General features: G+C 44.7%; 1 pseudogene; it reads left to right on the top strand.

The window, feature by feature from the left end:
* On the top strand, window positions 1-13,646 carry LOC105477843 (dehydrogenase/reductase SDR family member 4-like; annotated as a pseudogene).
* Window positions 13,647-13,904: the final 258 nt, after the last annotated feature.

Genomic DNA, 13,904 nt, shown 5'->3' with positions numbered 1-13,904 from the left:
ATGTGACATGTGGGGAAGGCAGAGGACTGGGAGCGGCTGGTGGACACGGTGAACTGCAGGGAAATGGGCAAAGAGCCAGGAGGTAGAAAAAGGAGCCAGCCTGAGCCGCCTTCCCTGCTTTCCTGGACAGCCTTGGTGAATCCAATGCACTGCTGTTAACTAAAACATAACAGTGCGTTCTGCATACCCACACCAGCCCACCGGTACATTTTTATTGTATGCCTTTCTATTATGTCCATATACTAACGTTGGAGAATCATCCCATCCCAATCAGAGAATGTTAAAACATTCTAGTGCTTCAATCCTGCATCATCCCTTGAATACCCCAAAGAAACAACTGGTTTTGGTTCTCTAGTAATTTTCAATCTAACTGGACAGATGACAAGGGTAAATACAATCATAAAATAGATGTTCCCACCCATGAGCTAATAAACAATCCCCTGTTCTTCAGCTTATAGAGTCAAGTCCCTGGGAACCTCGGGAAGCAGCCCACCATGTTTCAACCACCTACTATGTGCCATTACCTGTGTTCAAAGCCTTACAAAGGTTATCTCTAGACCTGACAACAACCCAGGCAAGGCAAGGACTATTCTCTCAGTCTGCAGAGACTGGCTCAGATAGCTGGAGCTACTTCCTAAGGTCCCACAGCCAGTAAGGAAAGAGCTGTGATTTGACCCAGACCTCCCAAGCTCTCTTCCTTTATTGGCTGCCTACAGACTACCAGGTACTGGACTTTAGTCTCAAAGAAAGTATATAAGTCAATGTCACAATTAGTAGTGGACACCAGCCTTCCAGCTGCAGAAGGAAATATGAACCATCCAGCAAAGGAAGCTCCTCTTCCCTTGAGGCTCAGGACACACTTTATTCCCCAGAGTGGAAGGGAGAATCTACCCAAAAATGGAAAGTACAGGATTGTGCTAACAGATTGGAAGGTTGGCAGAAATAATTTGCATAATCTTAGAAGAGGGGGATCTTAAGCAATAGTAGACAATAGTATGGTAGACTGTATAGGGTAATTTCATTTTTAAGGAACTCTCTGGCAAATGCTCAAATATGCATCGGAAAGAGCCAAATGTGAGTCCTAGAAAGTCACCTTGCCTGGCCTAGGCTGGTGGACAGAGCCCAAGATTGGGGACTTGATCCTGATGGTGGAAGGAGCCATTTGGGAGTCTGGGTCAATCAGTGACTAACCATATCACATGTAAGTAGCAATGTAATGTGAAAATCCTGGTGGAAATACATCCTGTGGCCCCCACCAGGTTCACTTAACAGGGCTACAGGCCTGGCCCAGAAGCGGTACTGGAGCTAAACCTTTAGGAATGGATGGGAATGTTCAGATGGAATAGAGATGAGGTTCCAGATAACTCTGCAAAATGAGCAGACAGCCAAGGAGGAACTGAAGGAAAGAGAGGAGCACTGGCAGTCCACAGTGGAGAGCACAGGCTTAGGAGTACTGCTGGGAAAGGGGCTGCATTAGAAAGATAGAGGCCACGGGCCTCTATATCCTGTTTGTTTGTTTGTTTCCAAGATGGAGTTTCACTCTTGTTGCCTAGGCTGGAGTGCATTGGCACCATCTCGGCTCACTGCAACCTCCACCTCCCAAGTTCAAGCAATTCTCCTGCCTCAGCCTCCTGAGTAGCTGGGATTACAGGTGCCCGCCACCATGCCCAGCTAATTTTTGTATTTTTAGTAAAGACGGGGTTTCACCATGTTGGCCAGGCTGGTCTTGAACTCCTGACCTCAGGTGATCCAGCCCCTGGGCCTACCAGAGTGCTGGGATTAAGGGCGAGAGCCACCATGCCCAGCCATAGCTTCTTAAAAGGATATGTTAAGGATGTTAAAAGGATATGGCCTCTTAAAAGGATATGTTTAGACATTCTTGTAGCAAATAAGAAGCCATGTGAGGTTTTGAGGAAGAGAAAGATGGTTATTAAGAAAGATAATATGGCTCTGGTAGGAAGGATATACAGAGAAAACACTGAATCCAGGGCATTAGTGAGGAAGCTGTTGCTGTCATCCAGGTTTAGAGCAGTGGTGGTGGGACTGGAACAAATGTGCCCAGGAGACATTTAGTGGGAACGAACCAAGATTTTCCAACCACATGTCAAAAAGTGGGAAACACGAGCGAAGTCAAAAATGACTCTCAGGTAGTTTGTGTGACCATTGTCAGAGAGGAGAATGATAGAATACTTGTCAGCTATTTGAAATGTCTTCTGCCAATTGCCACATGTTACCCTGCAATGAGAAAAGCCACTGCCCTGAGAATGGTCACTACCCAGTGGCCTCCTCATCTGCACCACAAAGCTTCTAAGTGTGTGGTAAGCGGAAATCAGATTAGCTGCCTATCTGCTTGATTATATTTTTTCTTAAAAATGTATAACTATCAGAACACAGAGCAAACACCTCCTAACCGCTTTAGTGTAGTGAGCACACAATTTAGAACAAGACTAAGAAGACATCTTTTTTTTTTTTTTCCCCAGAGACAGGGCCTCACTCTATTGCCCAGGCTGGAGTGCAGTGGCATGATCATAGCTCACTATAACCTCCAACTCTTGAACTCAAGTAGTCCTCCCACCTCAGCCTCCCAAGTGGCTAAGACTATAGGCATGCACCACCACACCAGTTCATTTTTTAATTTTTTTGTAGAGTTAGGGCTTTATTGCCCAGGCTGGTTTTGAACTCCTGGCCTCTAGCAATCCACCCCACTGGGCCTACCAAACTGCTAGGATTATAGGTGTGAGCCACCACACCCAGCCTCATTCTTCTTTTATGGTTTCCTATCTCTGTTCAATCAAAACCCAGCCTCCTCCCGTCTCTGTGCTGACAGACCTAGAAGGAGAGGGGCATGGGGTATACAGTAGAGTAGAAAATGTCTCCAGGTGATTCTAGAGCAATCCACTGTCTTCTCCCAGCCCAAACACACGTGTACTGAGCACAGCACACGTCACTTATTAACTTATTCTGCACCTCCCTAGTAACAAGTCCATTGGTGAGACTTATACAGAGCCAAGGCAGGTGACTGGGCTTTATGCCAGGATACCAAAATTTCAAGGGTGCAAGAAAGTATTAATACTGGTTTCAAAAGAGTATATGACTTTAAATTTTCTTAGATTTAATTTTGTTGACAGCCCAGGCATTCCTTCAACCATGTAGAAGGTTAGCACCTAGTTAACAAGAATAATTAGTTAAAACGGGAAGCTAGCAGATGGTGTACATTGTTAGTAACACCCCTCTGTGTGCCAAATCTGAAGCACAAAGTTGACCAAGGGCCCATGTACTGCTACTTGCCCAAGGCATCAAAATTGCCAGTTCTGGGCAAATGCAAAGTCTGGTTTCAGGGTCGCTTTGTACTGAAAACTCTTGTTGGCAGATTCTGCTTGGCCATTCATTACTCTAGCACACGCCTCACTACCTACTTATAACATATTAAGGAGGTGAGATGTTGCCTTTCTTGGCTTTCTCAGTTTAAATGTCAGTTTCTGCCTTAAATCTTTCATGCCTCCAGGTCAAAAGAGAGAGAGAGAGACAGAGAAAATGACATTATAACCAAATATGGAATTGCTTTAAATTCAGGCTGGTATCTTCTCCCGTCATGGCTCTCCTGGGCAGTCAGTTTCCTAATGACCCCAACTCACTTTCAGAGGGCTCTTATGAATTAGCGGTGTGCTACAGAATGGGAGACTGACCTCAGTTCATCCACTACTAACTAGCTTTGTGCCCTGAGCAAATCACTTTCCCAAACACAGAATAAGCAGGCCTCCTGTTCTTAGCTAGCCCCAGTGTGTCACTACTGAACTATATGGTCTTGAGAAAATTCCCAGAACCTGTTTCATCATCTCCACCTTAAGGACATTGGAATAGATGATCTCAAAGGCCCCTCCAGGGTAACTTTCTTCAGCTCTATTTAAGCCCGTTTTTCCATTCAGGTAAGTGTGGACAGATTGACTTTGAGATAAGGGTAACTTATTCAAGGAGAACTGGACAGTAAGCACTTGGAGAAATGGGGGTGGAACTCAGTGTGAAAGGAAGAGGAGGGGACTGGAAATAGATTTGGAGGTGAGACTTGAAATCATGAGAATGAAGACGCTCCCGAATGGGAAAATGTAAAGAAAAGAGCAAAGGGTCAGAGACAGCCTTAGAAGAATAGGAGGTGGGAAGAAAACACTGCAAAAGAAAAAAGGCCAACTTCCTGGTGGCTCGTGCCTGTAACACTTTGGGAGGCTGAGGCAGGCGGCTGGCTTGAGCTCAGGAGTTCGAGACTAACCTGAGCAACATGGCAAGACCCTGTCTCTACAAAAAATACAAAAATTGAGGCCGGGCGCGGTGGCTCAAGCCTGTAATCCCAGCACTTTGGGAGGCCGAGACGGGCGGATCACGAGGTCAGGAGATCAAGACCATCCTGGCTAACACGGTGAAACCCCGTCTCTACCAAAAAAGACAAAAAACTAGCCGGGCGAGGTGGCGGCCGCCTGTAGTCCCAGCTACCCGGGAGGCTGAGGCAGGAGAATGGCAGGAACCCGGGAGGCGGAGCTTGCAGTGAGCTGAGATCCGGCCACTGTACTCCAGCCTTGGCGACAGAGCGAGACTCCGTCTCAAAAAAAAAAAAAAAAATTGGCCAGGTGTGGTGGCACGCACCTGCATTCTCAGCTTCTTGGGTAGCTAAGGCAGGAGGATGGCTTGAACCTAGTAGGTCAAGGCTGCAGTGAGCTGAGATCATGCCACTGTACTCCAGCCTAGGAGACAGAGCAAGAATCTGTCTAAGAAAAGAAAGAAAGAAGCCAACCTTAAATGCTTAGCAGCAGATCTTAGGGCAGTTTTGAAGAAAAGATATTTTAAAAAAGAGAAGTTATTTTGATGATAGTTCCTAAGAAGGAAGGTTTTGTCGTCATTGTTTTTGTTGTCATTTTTAATATAAAGAAAAAGTCTCACTGTGTGGCCCAGGCTTCTCTCAAACTCCTCAGCTCAAGTGATCCTCCCACCATGGCCCCCAAAGTGCCATGATTCCCGGTGTGAGCCACAGGGCCTGGCTCAAAAGGAAGTTTTTATCAACATGGACAAATGCACCTCCCTGACTTACTGCGGCCCTGGTCCAGACATCACCCCTCTCTTTAGGCTGTGAAGCTTCATGGCAGTATCGATATCCTAGTCTCCACTGCTGCTGCCAGCACTTCCTTTGGAAGCCTAATGGATATCACCGAGGAGATATGGGACAAGGCGAGAGGGGGTTAAAGCAGCAAGGGGCGGGCCTCAGAACACATTCAGCACAAACTCTGTCTGCTTTTAGAATGTGTTTGTCAAGAGCAGTGTAAATGTGAGGACTCTTTGCCACATGCCACACACGTGGAGCACACCTCATAAAGGGTGGGTGGGGGCAGCTTCCTCTGTCCCTGCCCTTCTTATTCGTTTCTGCTGCTCCTACTTCTGTCTGCCTCCATCTGCTCTTCACTATCCGCCGTCTGCTCCCCTCCCCAGCATTCTTCCCCGGCAAGCTCTTCTACCTTGTTGATTTCCAACAGAGACATGGCAGCTAATATGCCAACAACTATGACACTTAAACGTACACACCCAAATGTCCCCCTTTCAGCTACCAAAAAGGAATCATGTTTCATTAGTTGGGAAATATTAAAAGCTGCTAGTTAAGTAAAATACTAATTCTGGTGAAACGATCAGTTGCCACTTTATAACATACATCCTTTAAAAAATAAAAATAAAAACCTATATTATTTTCTTGTTAACTGCAATGTCAAGAAAATCTGAGATCCAGATGTCTAAATTCAAGTGGTACAATATTGGGTTTTATGTGTAAGTATATAATTACATTATATTCGTAATATATTTCACAGACATTCTTTAATTACAAAGCTTTAATTAAAATTTTTGTCTTTGTTTACTAAGGTTAATATTCCCACATGATTTGGAAACGCTAATTTTTTTATGATCTCCCATGGTTTTGCTTTTTACTATGACGTTGTATTAGTCTGTTGCATGTTGCTATAAAGGAATACCTGAGCTGGGCAATTTATAAAGAAAAGAGGGTTGTGGCCAGGCGCAGCAGGTCACGCCTGTAATCCCAGCACTTTGGGAGGCCGAGGCGGGCGGATCACAAGGTCAGGAGATCAAGACCTCCCTGGCTAACATGGTAAAACCCCGTCTCTACTAAAAATACAAAAAATTAGCCGAGAGTGGTGTTGGGCACCTGTAGTCCCAACTACTTGGGAGGCTGAGGCAGGAGAATGGCGTGAACCCGGGAGGTGGAGCTTGCAGTGAGCCGAGATTGCGCCACTGCACTCCAGCCTGGGCGACAGAGCAAGACTCTGTCTCAAAACAAAAAAAAAAAGAAAAGAGGGTTGTTTTGGCTTACAGTTCTGCAGACTGTACAAGAAGCATGGTGCCAGTATCTGCTTCTGATGAGGCCTCAGGAAGCTTACAATCATGGCAGAAGGGAAAAGGGAGCAGGCGTGTTACATGGCAAGAGAGGAAGCAAGAGAGACACCAGGGTTTTAAACAACTAGCTCTGGCATCAACTAATAGAGTGAGAACTCACTCATTGCCACAGGGAGGGCACAAAGCCATTCATAAGGTATCGACCTCCATGACACAAACACCTCACACCAGGTCCCACCTTGAACACAGGTGATCACATTTCAACATGGGACTTAGAGGGCACAAACATACCAACTATATCAGATGTCATCAAATATTTCTCAACACTACAGTATCAGGATGCAAAAATACTATGATTTATTTACCAGTGTTTCATACACATAAAGACTGAAGTGCCAAAATGTTCTTCAGTGAGCTGGTTTTTAATTCTGTTAGGCTATTTCCCTCTCCTTTTTTTTTTTTTTTTTTTTTTTTCCCTCACTGTGTCACACAGGCTGGAGTACAGTGGTGCGATCTCACCTCACTGCAACCTCTGCCTCCCAGGTTCAAACAATTCTTGTGCCTCAGCCTGCCAAGCACCTGGGACTACAGGCGTGTGCCACCACACCCGGCTAATTTTTTGTATTTTTAGTAGAGACAGGGTTTCACTGTGTTGCCCAGGCTGGTCTCAAATTCCTGACCTCAACAGATCCACCCACCTCGGCCTCCCAAAGTGCTGGGATTATAGGTGTGAGCCACCGCACCTAGACAGATTCGGATAGTCTTTAAAATGGAGGAACATCATTCATGAACAGTCTGAATAGAGACCATATGAAAGTCAGTTTTAAACTAAGTACAGGCACACCTCGGAGACATTGTGGTCTGGTTCCAGGCCACCGCACAATAAATTCAATATTATAATATAGCAAGTCACATGAATTTTTTGGTGTCCCAGTGCATATAAAAGTTATGTTTACACTATAATGGTCATCTAATGATAGTCTATTAAATGAGCAATAGCATTATGTCTTAAAATTTATATACATATCTTAATTTTAAAATACTTTATTGCTAAAAAATGCTAACAATCATCTGAGACTTTAGAAGCTGTAATCTTTTTGCTGGTGGAGGGTCTTGTCTCCACATTGATGGTGGCTGACTTAGGGTGGTGTTGCTGAAGGCTGGGGTGGCTGTGGCAATCTCTTCAAATAAGCCAGCAGTGAAGTTTGCCACATCAACTGACTCTTCCTTTCCAAAAGGTTTCTCTGTAGCATGCAATGCTGTTTGATAGCATTTACCCACAGTAGAACTTCTTTCAAAATTGGAGTCAATCCTATCAAACTCTGCCACTGCTTAGTCAACTAAGTTCATATAATATTCTAAATCCCGTGTTGTGATTTCAACAATGTTCATGGCATCTTCACCAGAAATAGATTCCATCCCAAGAAACCACTTTCTTTGCTTATCCATAAGAAGCCACTCCTCAGCCGTTTACATTTTGTCATGAGATTGCAGCAATTCAGTCCCATCTTCAGGCTCCACTTCTAGTTCTCTTGCTATTTCCACCACATCTGCAGTTCCTTCCTGTGATGCAGTCTTGAACCCCTCCACGTCATCCATGAGGGTTGGAATCAACTTCTTCCAGACTCCTGTTAATGTAGATATTTTGACCTCCTCCCATGAATCACAAATATTCTTAATGGCATCTAGAATGGTGAATCCTTCTCAGAAGGTTTTCAGTTGACTTTGCCCAGATAAATCAGAGGAATCGCTATCTATGGCAGTTACAGCCTTACAAAATGTATTTCTTAAATAATAAGTCTTGCAAGTCAGAATTACCCCCGATCCATGGGCTGCAGAATGGATGCTGTGTTAGCAGGCATGAAAACAACATTAATCTCCTTGCACATCTCCATCAGAGTTTTTGACTGACCAGGAGCATTGTCGAGAAGCAGTAACAGTTTGAAAAGAATCTTTTTCTGAGGAGTAGCTATCAACGATGAGCTTAAAATATTCAGTTAACCATGCTATAAACAGATGTGCTGTTATTCAGGCTTTGTTGTTCCATTTATAGAGCACGGGCAGAGTAGATTTAGCATAAATCTTGAGAGCCCTAGAATTTTCAGAATGGTAAATAAGCATTGGCTTCAACTTAAAGTCACTGGCTGCATTAGCCCCTAACAAGAGAATAAGCCTGTCCTTTGAAGTTTTGGAAGCCATATTAACAATAAAACTGTTTTGCTTTCTTATGATTTATGTGTTCACAGAAGTAGCACTTTTAATTTCCTTCAAGAATTTTTCCTTTGCACTCACAATTTGGCTAACTGGTGCACATGTCCTAGCTTTCAGCCTGCCTCAGCTTTCAACATGCCTTCCTCACTAAGCTCAATTATTTCTACCTTTTGATTTAAAGTGTAAGATGTGTGACTCTTCCTTTCACTTGAACACTTAGAGGCCATTGCAGGGTTAATAATTGGTCTAATTTCAGTGTAAATGTGTCTCAGGGAATATGGAGGCCCACAGAGAGGGAGAGAGATGGGAGAAGGGCAGAGCAGTCAGAACACACACAACATTTATCGATTAAGTTCACCTTCTTTTCTGGGTGTGGTTTGTGGTACCCCAAAACAATTATAATAAAAATATGAAAGATCACTGATCACAGATCACTGTACCAGATATAATAATAATGAAAAAGTCTGAAATATTCCCAAGAATTACCAAAATGTGACCCAGAGACAAAGTGAGCACATGCCGTTGGAAAAATGGCTCCAGTTAGTGCCATGAACTTTCCATCTGTAAAACCCTTCAATTTGTAAAAAAACACAATATCTGCAAAGTGTGATAAAATAAGATGTACCTGTAACTTTTCTTTTAGATTATATATATATTTTAAATATCACAGTACATCAAATCCAAGCATAATGCCTGATCCTTGATTGAACTCTGAACTTTTTTAAAAAAACACATTTGGGGACAATTGAGGCCAATATATTAGATTAAATTATCATCAATGTCAAACTTCTTGGGTGTGATAATGGATTATGGTTGCGTAAAAGAACATCCTTGCTCTTTGGAAATGTATGGTAAGTATTTAGGGATAGAGCATTCTAGTATCTGCAACTAAGTTTGTTTATTTTAATTTTTATTTATTTATTTATTTTTTAAATGGAGTCTCACTCTATTGCCCAGGCTGGAGTGCAGTGGTGGGATCTCGGCTCACTGCAACCTCCACCTCCCGGGTTCAAGCTATTCTCCTGTTCCATCCTCCTAAGTAGCTGAGATTACAGGCACATGCCACCACGTCCAGCTAATTTTTGTATTTTTAGTAGAGAACAATTGGTGAATCTAAGTGAAGGATCTCTAGATACTCGTTGTACTTCTATTTCCAATTTTTCTGTAAGATTGAAATATTTTAATATAAGCAGTTGTCTAGAACAATGTAAACAGGGGTCATGCATTTGTTTTAGATTATGGATGTGGGGATTCTGATTGTACCTTGTCTCCCAGCTTCCCCAGAAGGTGCCTCCTCATGATCCCACTTTCTAATCAGGTCTAGCCAGGCAGTCCATCCTAGAGGGCCAAGAGCATCTCACTCCCTAAGCACAGAAGCCAGAGAAGTGCTAGAACAACCCCAGGAATCCAAGGTCAGGCCACATTTTCCCTGAGAAGCATGGCCCACTCTAAGACAGGTCCAGGAAGCTGACAATTGCAGGCTCTACCTATTTTGAAGAAACGCAGAAAACGCAGCTCAAATCCAAAGGAGCCCTGAGGATTTAGGCCCCTTCTGGGCCACATCATACCTGGCTGTTTACGAAACAAGATGAACCAGGCTCCATTTTTTCTCACCTGAACCTAATGTATCATTATCTAGCTGAGCAGCTGGTGAGAGCTACTTCTCCCTGAACCTCAGTTTCTTCATGTGCAAGATGCAGGTATATCATCCTAAGATCTTCGTCAGCTCTGACAAACATCCTAGGAACCCACTCTAACTCCTCATTGCCATGCCTCCTCCAGTGCTCTTCACTCATGCTGTTTCCCCTTCTTCTCTTGGCTTCAGACTCTGGACATTAATGTGAAGGCCCCAGCCCTGATGACAAAGGCAGTGGTGCCAGAAATGGAGAAACGAGGGTACAGAGAGTGAGGGAGAGCCTGGGTGAGATGGGACCTCACACGGGCTGAGGGCAGTGGTCCACACTGGGAAGAGGGTCAGCTCTCTTCTTTTTCCAGGGGTGGCTCAGTGGTATTCCTGCCCTCTGTAGCAGCCTTCAGTCCATCTCTTGTAAGAAACCTTTTGTCTGCCCCTTCCATCCCATCCTCCACTCTACATCTTTCCACCCCTCCTGTTACATAACCCAAAGAAGTTTGTGTCCCCTTTTAGAATCACACCAAGTCCTTGCCCTGCAAGATGCCTTGCCTCTACAAACCATAACCTGGGGGAGGTTTAGCCACAAGACAGTTTCCTAACTGTGCCCCTCCCTTACAGGAGATCCCTATTGAGCACTGCCCTTTCTGTCTAGTAATTAGAACCAAGAATGACCTGGAAACTATAAGTCTGACACATTCCCTTCTTTCTCCAGGGCTTCAGTCCTTACAGTGTCAGTAAAACAGCCTTACTGGGCCTCACCAAGACCCTGGCCATAGAACTGGCCCCAAGGAACATTAGGGTGAACTGCCTAGCACCTGGACTCATCACGACTCACCTCTGCAGTGTAGTGAGGAAGGGTAGCTCTGCATCCCACTGGAACCCCCTTGAAAGGCATCCATCTTCTTGGACAGGGAAGCCCAGTACCTGATTCCTGAACTCTCAACCACTCCATTCTCCTTCCTTGGGCTTTTCCATATTCCCTCTCTGTACCAACTGCCCTTTCCAAGCCAGACTCCTATCAAACCTTTCCTGAGGTATAGGGTGGAGACTGAGGTATTCAGACTCTACTCACACTGTTTCCTCTCTCCTTACATGGATGAGAATTGGAGAGATGCAGCAAAATGCATCACTAGAACCTGAAACAAATGAAACACATGACGGCAGTGGGGAGAGCTGGGAGCTAGAAAAAGAAATAGGAAGTGAAAGAGGGAAGTCTGTCCATCCTTACTCTCTTGCCATGAGGACAGGCAGTTTCTTCCCTTTCTGTTCCTCGCTTTCCTCTTCTTAAACATAAAGACATTTCCCTTCTTCCTGCAGCTCTGGATAGACAAGGAAAAAGAGGAAAGAATGAAAGAAACTCTGCAGATCAGAAGGTAAAACCATCATGCGGTCAAGGGCCCTAAGAGGCATGAAGATGGAAAGGTCTGGTCCCTAGCAGCCCACAGTCCACTGTCTCAGTCCCACAGATAACACAGGCAGGCTCTCCTCTGCCTCACAGACCACAAATTCATAAACACTATCACTGCAGTGGCCTGAGCAAGAAGTCAGCTTCCCTTTCAAAAGGTAAACCCAGAGACATCGGGGTTTCAGCAGTGCAGAGCTCTGGGAGAAGCCCTGAGTCCTTTCTCCACCTGGGAGATTGCCTCCACCTCTGAGCATCCATGGAGACCAAAGACCAAAACCAAAACCATGCATTTTTAGTTCCCTTGAATAATGACACATGTTTATGAAACTCAGGTTGATGATCTACAATCCAAATGAAAAGAATGAAGAGCTTTACTAAGCCCCAAATTCCCCTTGCCTAAGGAGTTACTTTCTTCCCCAGTGAGCTGGGTGAACTGTTCAAGCACCTTTGTCGGGCTCCCTTTCCTCTAAATTCCCTGCCTCTCTCTATCTTCTGGCTTCGAGGACAGATGCCAGCAATGCCTAACTCTGTACTGGTCCAGACATCCCAAATCTTCCCAAAGGCATTCTGATGTCAGGCATGAGCTGCAGGCCTAGTTTGTAACTCATTAATAATTCGGGATTGTCATCCTAGAGCTCCAATGAATTGATCTAGCCCATGTAGCTCGATCCTGGATTCACATTAGAATCACCTGGAGAGCTTTTTAAACTGCAGATGCTCAGGCCCCACCCACTCCCAGAGATTCTTTTGTAATTGGTCCAAGGTAGGACTTGACCATCTGGGCTTTTGTTTTTCTTTGTCTTTTCTTTTCTTTTTTTTTGTTTTGTTTTGTTTTTGTTTTGTTTGTTTGTTTAAGCCTCTCAAATGATTGCAAGGTACAGCTAGAATGGAGAACCATTAATTCAGCCCTTGTATGTTTGAGTTACTCACTCTGCCCACCTCTAGAGCATTCTATGGCAGGCAAATTAAAGTGTCTCCTAACTATGCAGTCACTGATAAAATAAGAATTAGCACATTCTCACCAAATGAACCTGACTTTAAGGGACAAGTATAGATTCCTGAAAAAGTTGTCTGTAAGTTGAACCTGTACAAATGGAATCATTTTAAACACACCATTTACTGTCACACAGATTCCCTGATACTTTAGTGTGTGCACATGTGAAACCATTTTTTTTCTGAAGTATGAAATAATTGCTTACTATTTTATCTGTATAACTTTGGATTTTGGTGTCCTGAGCTCTCTAAAAAACAGTGTGTTTCTACAGTATTTGAATATTATGGGTAATGGTTTTTGCAGAGTACAGTATGCTCATACTAAATTATAACAGCATATCCTCATGGTAACACTATTTGATAGGCGGAGAGCTTGTACACTGATCCTGAAAAGTCATCTGATAATTCTTGATTAAGCAAATTTCATTCCCTGTGGGCCGAGTGAGGGAGGCAGACCTGTTTGATTTTTACTCCCTTCCTTGCTTCCCCTATTCCCCAGGTTAGGCGAGTCAGAGGATTATGCTGGCATCTTGTCTTTCCTGTGCTTTGAATATGCCACCTACATCACTGGGGAGACAGTGGTGGTGGGTGGAGGAACCCCGTCCCGCCTCTGAGGACCTGGAGACAGCCCATGGGGCAGTGTTGGGCTCTAGCTCCTGGTGCTGTTCCTCCATTCATCCACTGGCCTTTCCCACCTCTCCTCACCTTACTGTTCACCTCATAAAATCAGTTCTGCCCTGTGAAAAGATGCAGCCTTCCCTGCAGTCAAGGTGGCGTCTTACTCAGGATTCCTGCTGTTGTTGTGGCCTTGGGTAAAGGCCTCCCCTGAGAACACAGGACAGGTCTGCTGACAAGGCTGAGTCTACCTTGGCAAAGACCAACAGATATTTTTTGCCCGGGCCACTGGGGAATTTGAGGGGAGATGGGAGAGAAGGAAGCTGGAGTGGAAGGAGCAGAGTTGCAAATTAACAACTTGCAAATGAGGTGCAAATAAAATGCAGATGATTGCAGGGCTTTGAATCGAATCCACGTGTTCATTTCTCAGTGTGGGGTGCCTAGCTGAGCAGAGAGCAGAAGTCTGGCCAGGCTGGATCTCTGGATCCCCCAGCCCTCCTCCCTGTCTCCAGGACCTGAGCGTGATGTGCAGGGGTGGAGGTGTCTGCAGAGCTGCCAACGGGAAGGAAGGTGGCACGGGAACTCCCAGGACACCACGGGGATCCCCGAGGCAGGGCGAGCCGGGCGAGGGTGGGGAAGGATGAACTCTCTAACATCTCCCCG

This window comes from Macaca nemestrina, chromosome 7 (assembly GCF_043159975.1).
Source record: "Macaca nemestrina isolate mMacNem1 chromosome 7, mMacNem.hap1, whole genome shotgun sequence".
Lineage (NCBI taxonomy): Eukaryota > Metazoa > Chordata > Mammalia > Primates > Cercopithecidae > Macaca > Macaca nemestrina.
The sequence above is the reverse complement of the archived record's forward strand: the minus strand, read 5'-3'. Positions and strand labels throughout refer to the sequence as shown.